The sequence below is a fragment of the Rhipicephalus sanguineus genome, chromosome 5 (assembly GCF_013339695.2).
Source record: "Rhipicephalus sanguineus isolate Rsan-2018 chromosome 5, BIME_Rsan_1.4, whole genome shotgun sequence".
Classification (NCBI taxonomy): domain Eukaryota; kingdom Metazoa; phylum Arthropoda; class Arachnida; order Ixodida; family Ixodidae; genus Rhipicephalus; species Rhipicephalus sanguineus.
The window spans coordinates 110146752-110158588 of record NC_051180.1 but is presented as its reverse complement, the minus strand read 5'-3'; the positions used below and the strand labels follow the sequence as shown (position 1 = coordinate 110158588).

The following is an 11837-nucleotide window of genomic DNA, read 5'->3' as shown; positions in this document are numbered from 1 at the left end:
TACACATGTTCTGTGCTTCTCCCTAAGTCGCACTGCTGAACGCAAATCCATTAGAGAACACATTCACTTGAAATGCGGGGGATGGGACATAGCAAATCGTAATTTGAAACATGCTGCACTTGTGCGCAAATGAGCAAGCACTACAACGAGGAAGAGCAGGCGTACAGCTGACTGCACGAAGGACAGCAGATAAATCAGAGCTCGTAGGTCAACCAATCGACAGTGTTTGCCCCAGGCGACATCATTAGGGGTGTCCAGTTGATATCACGAGTAGTGGGTGCACTAGAAAATCCAGGAAAGGAGGATGGAGTCCCGGGCGTAGCCATAAATTTTTTTCAGGGGGGGAAGGGGGGGTGTAACCACCCTTTACGTATGTTCGTGCGTGTTTGTATGTGTGCATGTATATATACACATGCAAAATTGAAAAAATTCGGGGGAGGGTGGTTTGAACCCCCCCCTCCTCCCGGCTACACCAGTGATGGGGTTGTTTCTTGTCATTTTCACAGCTTGTGGCACAGCTGCATTTGGCAAAAATCATCATGGCATTCTGTGCAGGTGACGCAAGTTTATTTGCAATGTGTACAAAAATGTTGGGGCTGGTTTAGGGGCTGTTTAGCATTTCAGACATCACAGTGGGATGGCAAAAGGCAGGTATTTGTTGGCACCCAGTGCAAGTATTTTCAAGCATAAGCAGCAATACAGCCATGAACACGGTTACACTGTTCCACTTGCAAACACAATACTGTTCACTTGATCCGAGATATGCCCGTTTGGACATTGTTTTCTTTGCGTATTCTGCTTGAGCCATAGCATGCAGAACATTTAAGATCAGCCACATTTGCTAGTTCATTGACTGCTGTTCACAATAAAATGTTTCCACATTAACAGTAAATTTTAACGTGAAGGTGTAGTTTCAATGAAGTCATGCATTCTGACTAATGTCATGGATTTACTGAAATTTTTGTTGCTAGGTTTACACATACTCTGATAGAACAGACAGTTTCTGAGAGCAACTGCTGTGTATGTTATAGGTGATTGACACGTTTTAAAGGAGCAATGACAGCATTTTCAACTAGAATTTTTGCCACATTAAAATGAAAGCTAAATACTATAAGAAAGAATTAACTATCAAGAGTGCCCTACTTACTATTTTATTATCATACTTTTTCCTACAAACCATTTTCGGTACTCATGATGTGGACGCATTGTCACGTCTTGATTTGTTTTTATTTATTTAGGAAACACCTTACAGGCCCTGTTTGACATTGAGTAAGAGGGGCATTGTAACAGTGAGCAGTGGAGTACAATGGAAACAACTAAAAAATAAGTCTAACACAGTGGCTACTGTATTAGTTTGAGGGAAAAACTGTAATGACGCAAAGAAGACGGGGACGAAGCGAAGACACGAACAGACAGACACGGGCGCCTAACTGTATTAACTGTAACTGTTAACTGTATTCGTTAACACAGCTATTACAGTGGCTGAGCGAAACAACAAAAACACAGAATGCACAAGCCTAGCAGCAATGCAATAAAAGGCAGATTAAGAAGCACACAGACGTTCACAAAATAATTTACGATCATTATCGAGATGATTTCATCGGAAAGACCATTCCAGTGAGCTTTGGCATGAGGCACAGCAGATAAATTGAAAGCAGTAGTTCTACCAAAAATGCGCTTGAAGCTAGATGTAAGCTTGTGCGAATATCCGAAACGAATTTAAATTATTCTAAATTTTGAAGTGTTTGAAATGAACGAGTAGGGGTATATTAGTCCGCATGTAACCCCCCTCCCCTGTAAAGGTGCTTTCACTGCAGTGGAGGGGCGCTACGCCGTGAATGCACCTTTCCAGGGAAAATCCGCACTGCCGCGAAGCCCCACTTTAAGGTTAAATGAACATATTACCCTTGCATTGATTCATCATTTTTTAAGTTTAAAAGCTTGTTTTACCAGCTTATATGCTCTAAGTATAGCAAATTTTAAAACGTGACATATTTTACAGGTTATCACTTGCATTCTACCGAAAGTCAAATCCTGCTACTATTCAAAGTTGCTTCCACTTCCTCTGAATCAAAAAGAATGACATTTGCACATGCCTTGTTTCAATTAAAAAAAGACATCGTGCAGCTTAGTTGGGTCATGACAAATATGCTATTTTTCCTTATAATATGTGATATTATACTATTCGAACTCGATTTGAAATTTTTCGTCCAAATCGCTATTCGCTTCGAACCTAAAATTTACTATTCGCTGAGGTGTGCGAATATTGGAAAGTTTCAAATATTCCATTTGCAATATTCGTATTCGATTCGAAAAGCGTGCATTCGAGAAGTTTCAAATATTCGAAGGGACTCGAATATTCGATCTTTTCAAATATTCGGTCGTATATATTACTGAAAAGAACTTCCAATTTTGCGCTTTACGGTAAGCGCATGAACGGTCGACCAGTGATTACTACGACCTCGGTGCGAGTGCGGTGATGCCCACATGGATAAGCATCGGAAATACACAGGGACGACGGCTACCGACGAACGCGCCGCGGCACTTCTTTGCAACGAATCCAACAAACCTATCAACGATCATGAACTGCCTGCTCGGCAGTGCGTGTGGTCTAGCGCTGTTGCAGCTGGTGTAAGTGTACTGCACGCTTTTAAGAACAGGTGAGAACCCAAACGCGCCGTTCGCTGCTGCACCCTTGTGCGGGACTGCTTCAATTACCGTAAGTGCGTGTCGCTTGCAGAAATGAAAGCAGCTCGCCGTCGCCGCATTGGCCTGAGAATGTACTCGGCACACTTTTGTTCGGTCCGGTGCTTTCTGAGCGCGGAGAAATCGCGCTGTGCACGGACAAACGCACGCATACATTACAGCAAACGACCCGGCACTTAATTGGTTAGCTTAGCAGGTGACGCGCTACGCACAACTAACAAGGGACGCTTGGTAACGGGTCACCGTTCAAACGTATGCGCAAGCATCGACGAAAGCCACATAAATCGTCCGTCCGCTGTGTCGCGATGTCAGCCACTATACTTGGCATAGTTCCGAAATCATTCGATGGTAACGCCAGTAGTGGGCACTTTTGGTAACCTTTACTGTGGCATCATTGGCGTCATCACATATATTTCTTTCTAGGTAGCTGTGGCACACGTCAGGCGATGAATGTACAGCAAAGTTACGCTGCGTTCCTGACAGCGCGCGCCTTTAGAATCCATCGAACATGCATCACACCCGGGTGTAGCGTTAGTGCGATCTCGCCTATCTCGCTCTCGCCAGCGTCAGTTTACTGCCGGCAGCAACGAGTGCACAAAAATGGTCCCCGAAGTGGCGAAATAACGCACTCGTCGCCGACACCGCATTTTGAACAGGAGTTGCGGCTCCGTAAACGCCAACAAAAAAAAGCATATTCGGAGAGTCTTCTTGCCAGCCAACAATGTCACCTATCTCGCGGGCTTTCCTTGCGTTATCACCGTGTGCCTGGTGCTTCTCTGTCACCAACTCTAGTGGCTCTCAGCGTTACATTGCGTTCATGATAGGAAAGTAGCCAGCACACAGTTTTCGAGAAAGGAAAGGCAAGCAACCCCGATGATGATCGTTGTGTGGCTGATAGACGCCGCAATACTCCCGTTTGCCTTAGTGTCGAACGGTGATAACAGGGGCGAAAGTGTATATAAGAATAACAAAAACATTAAGTTCTGATATGACGATGATAGTGGGAGAATCCTGATCAGTTGTGACCACCTGGGGTTCTTTAATGGGCACTGTTACATCTGACCTCTTCATAATGCAGCTGTGAAGGAATCAAACCAGCGCCCTTGTACTCACTAGTATGACGCCACAGTCGCAAGCCACCAAGGCGGGTGCAAAAGCTTTTTCTTGGTTGTTTGTTTTTCTAATACAGTGCTACCACACAAAGAAAAGGAAAGAGAAAGTTTGTTCAACATGTGAATTGAGCCTAAGCCATTAAGTCACAAGCTCCACTAAATATAGCAGTCATGCACTTCCTGGCAAGTACAAATATTTTTTTGTGCAATAAACAGATTTTGTGCTGATAGCATACAAGTGTACTGTTTTCAACATAAATATGTAGTAAAATAAAAGATTACTGGTGGAAAAAAAAATTACCTCTCATGATTTTTCGCTACTCGGTTTGCATTTGCAGCTATGTATTCGTATTTGATTCGTACCGTATTTACTCGATTCCACCGCGCCCTCGATAGTAACGCGTACCCGTTTTTGGCGACAAAAAAAAAAAAAGTAATACATGGATTTTAACGCGCACCCATTTTTTCGTGAGAGAAAAGAACAAAAAAGTCCATAGGAGTCAAACTTTGCACATTCAGAAGAACAAGTATTTGGGTTTTAAAGAACTAAAGTTTCAAAAAAGTAAAACACAGTCAAAAAGCTGGCCTTGCCGCTAAAACTGTCACCACTACGGCGGCGATACGAGTCGCGTAATGGATCAGTCCTCGTCGCTGTCGGACAACTCCTTGTCGCTGTCAACACTCTTCGATTTCGGGAAACCGGCCCTGCCTTGGTCCACTGAAACCTTTTCGTGAAGCTTTGCTGTAAAAAATCTTCTGCTTCTATTTGCGCCAGTCTCGCACGCACGTTGCGGGAACTCCGAACGACCGCGATGCGGCCCGACTTCCGGCCGTCTCGGCACATGTAAACTATTCTTTTAAATGCTGCAATGTGGTGCACTCGTCGAGTATTTGGAGTCAGCACTTCCATGCCGTCGATGCGAACGCAGAACGGGATGACAATCTCCTCAGCACACGTACCGAACTGAAACAATAATGGCAGAAATGGCCAAGGCGTGGCCAAGGCTAGAGTGACCTAGAATAGGGGGAGTGTCCAAAGCGCCGCGCGAATACATGGGAGGAGCGAGGGCCTTTTGCGGTGAACTCCCACGCCACGGTGCTGCCGTGCCGGACCCGTGGACTTTCTCCGCGGCGGAAGCCGCGCCACAGCGGCAAGCGTCTGCTCCGCGCCTGATATTTTGGCCGCTATTAGCTAAAATTGTGGGAATTCGTGCAATATTTAATACTGCGCCACTGCAACATAATACTGCAGTGACTCATCGCACAGAGAATGCGTTTGGGCGTTGAGAAACGGGGATTTTGTATATTTCCTTTCAGCTGGTTCGTCACCTCAGTGGTCTACACTTACGCAGCTGTTTGAGGACCACATTCAGCGTGCACTTCATCGTGAGAGAAGGCGCTTAATTTACTTTGGTGTGGAATGACGAACGTAAACTTGCTGCAGGAGAGAATAAAATGGAGATAACCAAGAGAACGTAGCAGATATGCACGTAGTAAATGGGTAGCTCTTGCTAACGCGTTTGCACCCTTGATATCCTTTTTTTTTATTTTTTGCGTTCGATTTGTTTTACAAGGCTGCCTCCCGCGCTCTGTTGTTTCAAGCCTTTTCATGCGAAGCCGAATGTGTCCATCGGCGTGGCCGCAGTACCGAAAGCAAAAAATTACACGCATAACTCGCGTCTCATTCACTTGATATACACGAAAATTTGCATGGAGGGGCACTAATGTATGCCCAACATGACCGATAGGTCATGGCATCACTAAATTGACATGCTTGGCATTTGCGTAACGACTAACAATAATAATAATATGACGTGTGGCGTGCAACCCCATTTTCTCCGGCCAGAAATAATTCTGGCGATGTGTGGTCTGGCGATTTGTCTCCATCTGGTGATAAAAACGTGGTTGGCACTAATACCGATGTCAACACGTAAGACTTACTCATACATTTTGAACAACTGACCGCCTAGGTAAAATGTATGCCAAAATGCATGAAAACAAAGCAGGGTCCCTTACGCATTTGCCTGAGACGTCTCGAAAACGAATGCTATCTTCTTCTGTTTCTTCAGTCAGTGCATTGATCCTCCCTCTCCCGAAGCTTTCTGCACATAACATGGTTTCAGAGTGCCTACAGGATCGAAGGCATTGCAAGCTTTCTGCAGCTTGCCTGCTTTTACATTGCCTCCGTGATTGGCCACCAATCACGGAGGCAATGCAAAGCGACCATGTCATGTGCTGGCGTCCATAGAGTTTCCTAAAATGACCTAGAGGGAACTCTGGCGCTGCGATCGTTCAGCCACCATGGGAATGATGGGTAGTACACGGATTTGCCTAGTCTTCGTGCTTGTGGGCTTCGAACGCACTTGTGGCTTTGTTTATTGCTGTGTTTTGGTTTTCTTTCGGATAAAAGAATGGATCATTGTGAACTTCGTGACCAGATTTGAATCGGTGAGCCTACAGAAGTTAAAGTGGTGAAGTGAAACTGCTGATTTTTGCTGAACTTCGTTTTGCGACAAAGCGGATGCAGGCGATGCGGAGCCAAACGGTGCCGAAAGAATGAAGTTTAGACATATCCGTGTACTACCCACGATTCCCATGCTGGCTGAAGCGCGATGCATTGCAGCTCCCATAGACAGTAGTGCCAGAGTTCCCTCTAGTAAGTATTGTAGGAAACTCTATGCTGGCGTCATCATAAGACGTCACGTTAAATGACGTCATAGTGACGTCACAGGTTTTGTCAATCTGTGACGCCATCGCGTGATGATTTCGCGCATCACTCGTGTTGGCGACGTGGGACGCCGACGGTCAATTTTCGTGTTTGATGAGGCATCCAAGGCTTTAGCCATAAAAAAAAAAAAACTGGACAAACCAAAGTAAATGAAATGATAACAGTGCAACGTCGTGTATGCGTCACTTCATGTAACAAGCGATTGCCCGAAAACAAACGTGATTCTGAGCTCAGAGCAGCTGATTACACGCGCCTGCGGGACAAAAAAGGCGTGCTCGCGTCTTTTGTCTTTTGATTACACGCATCTGCGGGCAAAAATGTTTGCGCACGGTGAGCCTTGTTGTACGCTAGCTCAGAAGCACAAATAAGCCAACAGCGTTGCGGTCATATGACCGTCTCCACTCCTTTTTTTTTTGTTTCCCTTGCGTCTTCCCGGTGTGCTCAGTATATAATAAAGTGCCAGTGGAGGCTAATTAATTGTCGAATAAAGCAGTGTGCATATGGCTAGCAAACCACTGGCGACCCTGAGTGAAAAGCTCGTAGTGTGAAGCGGTCAACTGCGCGTAAGTATTTCAACTGACTGCGCGTGTAATTGACTTTTTTTATTACTCTTAATTCTTGCATGCGTGATGCTATTGCCCGATTACTCGTGCGAATAAGTTTTTTTTTTCGTTCTTTGCTTGTGGCGTGTTCGTTTTGCTCGTTTTTACGCACACACCAACGTTCTCAAACTCTGTGACAGGAACTAGGCCACGCTGACGCCGCTTGACACATGATTTTTTCCATTCTGTTGTTGCCCCAGCATTAACACAATGCTTAATGATGGATAAGCACCATTTCGCACTGCATTATAAAGGTTAAGTAGATTTAAAATGCCCTGTGTGGAAACTCGGCGCAGAAAACTACAGCGCGTAGCAGATGCCCCTCGCTTTCCGCGCGCTTCCCGAGAGCGGAAAGCCCACGGTTCCGGCGCAGCAGCAGCGCGGCGCGGGAGTTCACCGCAAAAGGCTCACGCGGGAGCCAGCGCTTTGGACACTCCCCCTATTCTAGGTCACTAGCCAAGGCGTGTAGGAGGCGGCCATTTTGAAATGCCGATGGCAATACGAGAGTTTCTCTTTTTTTTTTTGGTACTCGATTCTAACACGTATGCGATTTTTGGACTCGTTTTACCGGAAAAAAGGTGCGCGTTAGATTCGAGTAAATACGGTATTTGAAAATTTTTATATTCGCACACCCCTATATTTTCCCCATTACGACATCCACTTGCTCTCTGTCGAGATCCTGAGATATTTTGAGCGTCGTAACAAGACTCGCTTTTGCAGTCTTTTCGAGGGTCTCGTTTCTTTGTTAGATAACCAAATGAGTCCAACAGACAATTAGGCCAAGGAACGCATAGGAGGCATTAAATGTAGTCTTCAACTATAGTGTCATTTTAAGGTTGCGGGTTCAGATCCCACCCACGGAAAGGGTGTTTTTTGTCCATTTTAATTCATTTCAATTTGTGCCATTATTACTACACTCAGAGTTAAAGACAACAATTAATGTGCCCTTTGCCCTCTCATTGGCCTAATTGTCTGTTGGATTCATTTGATGAAAGCACAAGGTTGCGGGTTCAATTGCCAGCCATAATGACCGCATTTCGTAGTGGGTGAAATGCAAAAAACACTGTGTACATTGTTCATGGATTGAAATGCGACATCAAAACGTCAAGGATAACAACTGGTATGTACAACTGCTCAAGATAATCGCTTCGTGTTTATGTGGATTTGGCCACTGAAAGTGATTATTTGCTCTGATGCAAGTGTATGGGTCAATATTACGCCGATGGGAGATGAACTGAAGATAGTGGAAATGAAAGTATAAGCATTACTTGGGCCTAATTTGTCACTTTTCGTTCCATGAGTACCGCATTTAGATTTAGGTGCCTGTTCAAGAACCCCTAATGGTCAAAATTAGGCTTGTGCGAATATTTGAGCACTTCCAATATTCGAACGAATGTCACAGTATTTGAATTCGTTTCGATTCGAATTTAAATTATTGGAAATTTCGAAGTATTCGAAATGAACGAATAGGTGTATATTAATCCGCATGTAACCCCTCCCCTGTAAAGGTGATTTCACTGCAGTGGAAGGATGCTGTACCGTGAATACAGCTTTCCAGGGGAAACCCGCACTGCAGCGAAGCCTTACTTCAAGGTTAAATAAACGTACAACCCTTCATCGATTAATCATTTTTTAAGTTTAAAAGCTCTTTATACTGGCTTATATGCTCCAAGTATAGTAAATCTTAAAAGCTAACATATTTTACAGGTCATTGCTTGCATTCTATTAAAAGTGAAATCCTGCTACTATTCAAAGTTGCTTCCACTTCCTTTTAACCAAAAAGAATGACATTTCCACATGCCTTGTTTCAATTAAAAAAAATATTGTGCAGGTTAGTTGGGTCATGACAAATATGCTCATTTTTCTTTATAATATGTAAAAATACTATTCGAATTCAATTCGAAATTATTCGACCAAATCACTATTCGTCTGAAATTTGCTTTGAACCTAAAATTGACTATTCGCACAAGCCTAGTCAAAATACAATTCGGACAGTCCTGTACTGTTGTCCACTTTGTAATTGTCTTGTGGTTTTGGCTCGTAAAACCGCAGAGCTTGCACATTCTTTTGGCTCGAGTGGTTTTTCACAGCTGGTGTTCTGGCGGCAAATGCAGGTACAACAGACATGCCATCCAGCGTTGCCGCCTCCAAGGACCTCTTCGGTGCAGAACCATTTTCGCCGACGAAAGAGGAAGACCCCTTCGGCATGGGTGACTTCTCGGATAATCTTGGAGCTCAGGAGCTGGAGAACGCGATTGGCATAATTGACCGCAGGCTTAACGAAATGAAGGTGTGTGTCGCTGCTTTCTGAGACATAGGTACGCTGGTCGTGCTATTTCGGGAGCGTTTTGGAGCGCTCGTAGGTATGATCGTAGTGCAGTTTCAAGTTTCTCAGTTTTGGAAATCATATGTACTATTATCGCCTCTCATTTCAGGATGGTTTCAGCCGAGGACTCTCCTTCGGAAAGGATGACTTTCTTCTTGAACAGTTGGACCCATTGGGAAGCAAGCCACTTGCCTGAATTGATGAGTGTGAAAATTGAGTCAGCAATGTTATCGTTCCCCGCTCGTTTTTTTTTAATTGAAGCTGTTTTAAGCTGTATTTCGAATTTCCTCTGAGTTTTCTTCATTTTTTCCATGTAATTTTGTCATTTCTCGTACTATAGTAAGGCACAACACGGCAGAAGCAAGCCGTGTGTTCGGAGTATGGACCACACATATTATACACCCTAGCCTACTTTTGTTTCGTTGTTTTAGATGTGTTTGTTTTGAGAGGCACACATAATCTCTGCGAGTTCGCGTGCGTCGATGCTTTACGGCACATTTTCATTCCGCAGTTCTCCAGAAGACTGCTTCGGCAGAACCAAACTAGCATTTTTTTTTCCCCTACGACAAGCGTGAATGATGTTTGGTGCTTCATTACTACTGCTTTTGCACTCGCGTCAAAGGTCGCAGAGGGGAACAGCGTATGGGTGCACATGTATTTTTTTAACTGTCTCAAAAGGCTAGTCTCCCAAGACGAAAGCCTTTTGTTGTTTTTGTTTGTTTTTTTAAAACACCAGCCTATCTTTATACGTGAAGGTGCTTATTTTTTTTCACTTGCTGCGAATGTTGAGTGTGTTGCCACAGAGGCTATGCAGTTGGATGTGGTTATAACCAACCCCAAATATAGAGAAGTATTTTAGCTTGTTGGCCTTAGCCAACGCTGGTTCCATCGCGCGAGCAGAGCCAGGCATTAGAGCTGTGATTCTTTCCCCCCCTTTTTTTACTTTTCGATAGCTTTCTCTCCCTCCTTTCGCACAAGATTATACGCAGATAACATATCTAGGTGTACATCTGTTAAGGCTTACCACCACTGTATAGGAAACCATGCACCACTTTTTTCATCCATCTTGAAGTGTCTTAACAGATGTCATGCCTGAACTGAATGTAGCTAGGTCTTGTTCTAATAACTTCCTACCGCAATGGCTGATACATTTCCGAAGACTCGAGGGAGGGGGAGTAGTTGCGCGTATGCCGATGTCAGGGAGGGTGGCTGTAACCTCCTAATAGCAATAATGCAGATTTAATGTAATTAAGTCATGCCCACTATACACATCCCATCATGCATCTCAAGAGGCAATTCGTGTGTGCTCCAAGCATGAACTTTTATGTATAACCCAACGTTGGGCTGTGTTATGATGGATACGATGGGAAATACTGGACAAAAGCAGCTTGGGAGTGCTAAAAAACTGTGCGTGCAAGTGACAGCATTGCTTACATGTGCCACTGACTTGTATTTGGTCTTTTTGAACACCCAGCCCAACAGTGTGCACCAATTTTAAACCAGCTGTATTTGAAGACTCTCTACTGGCTCCAAGCCTAAGACTTCTACTGGGGTTTAATGCTTTCTTAACAAAGTACTGTGACCTGCGTACTTAGTTTGATTGCGCTAAATTTTGGAAGTGGAGCATTTAAAAGCGCTTCCACAGTTGAAAGTATGAACCCTGCGACTTTGAACATCAGCGGGGCAATACTCCAAATGGGTTTGTACATGAGAATACTGTAGATAGATCGTCAGCCATTGGGGCTATTTATGCCAAGGAACATAAATATTTAAAGGTCCGAGCAGTTAGGAGGCCCTAAACTTGATAGGATTGTAAAGTTTTAAAATATTTTGCTGGTCACAGTATTTCCACTACAGGTCAATGTAAGGATTGAGAGACGTAGTGTGCCATGTTGCAACGCATTTTTTAATAGAAACCAGGTTAGAGCTGTGGAATCAGTTAAAATTTGTTATTGGTGTAAAGATGTTGTACGAATGTTTTTCCTAAATGGTCGTTGCTCTCTACATGCTATGCAATTTGATGGTGACATGATAGTACTCATACATTGAAAGTATCACACTTTAAAGTTTTCATTCTTCCTCTTTTTTGAAGTTCATACCAGTTAACAGTGAGCCTGTGTGAAAGAGTATTTGGTTTGAATTTAACTGCTCTTATTCTGCAGAGAGAAGAGCCTTCATTTGAAATGTACTGAATTTCTGAATCTCTACTTGTCTGTACTGACAGTTGTTGCAGGCAGTTGTCATAAGTATCAAGCAGATCTACTGTCATTTGCACCCAGAAGAAATCGCCACTTGAAAAATGTTGGTTCAAAGATGTGTAATGTGACATTGTTTGTTGACAATAAAGCTGTTTTTTTTTTCTT

General features: G+C 43.8%; 2 protein-coding genes across 2 annotated transcripts in view; both read left to right on the top strand.

Annotated features, from left to right (window-relative positions):
• The window catches only part of LOC119394132 (uncharacterized), an 81725-nt gene extending 72393 nt beyond the window's left edge, over nucleotides 1-9332 (top strand). The window contains exon 23 of the mRNA XM_049416013.1: nucleotides 9263-9332. The gene's annotated coding sequence lies outside the window, so the exon portion shown is untranslated. The remainder of the gene's footprint in view (nucleotides 1-9262) is intronic.
• LOC119394131 (PTB domain-containing engulfment adapter protein 1) overlaps nucleotides 1-11835 on the top strand; it is a 137760-nt gene extending 125925 nt beyond the window's left edge. The window contains exon 14 of the transcript XR_007416072.1: nucleotides 10230-11835. The gene's annotated coding sequence lies outside the window, so the exon portion shown is untranslated. The remainder of the gene's footprint in view (nucleotides 1-10229) is intronic.
• The last annotated feature ends 2 nt before the right edge of the window (nucleotides 11836-11837 follow it).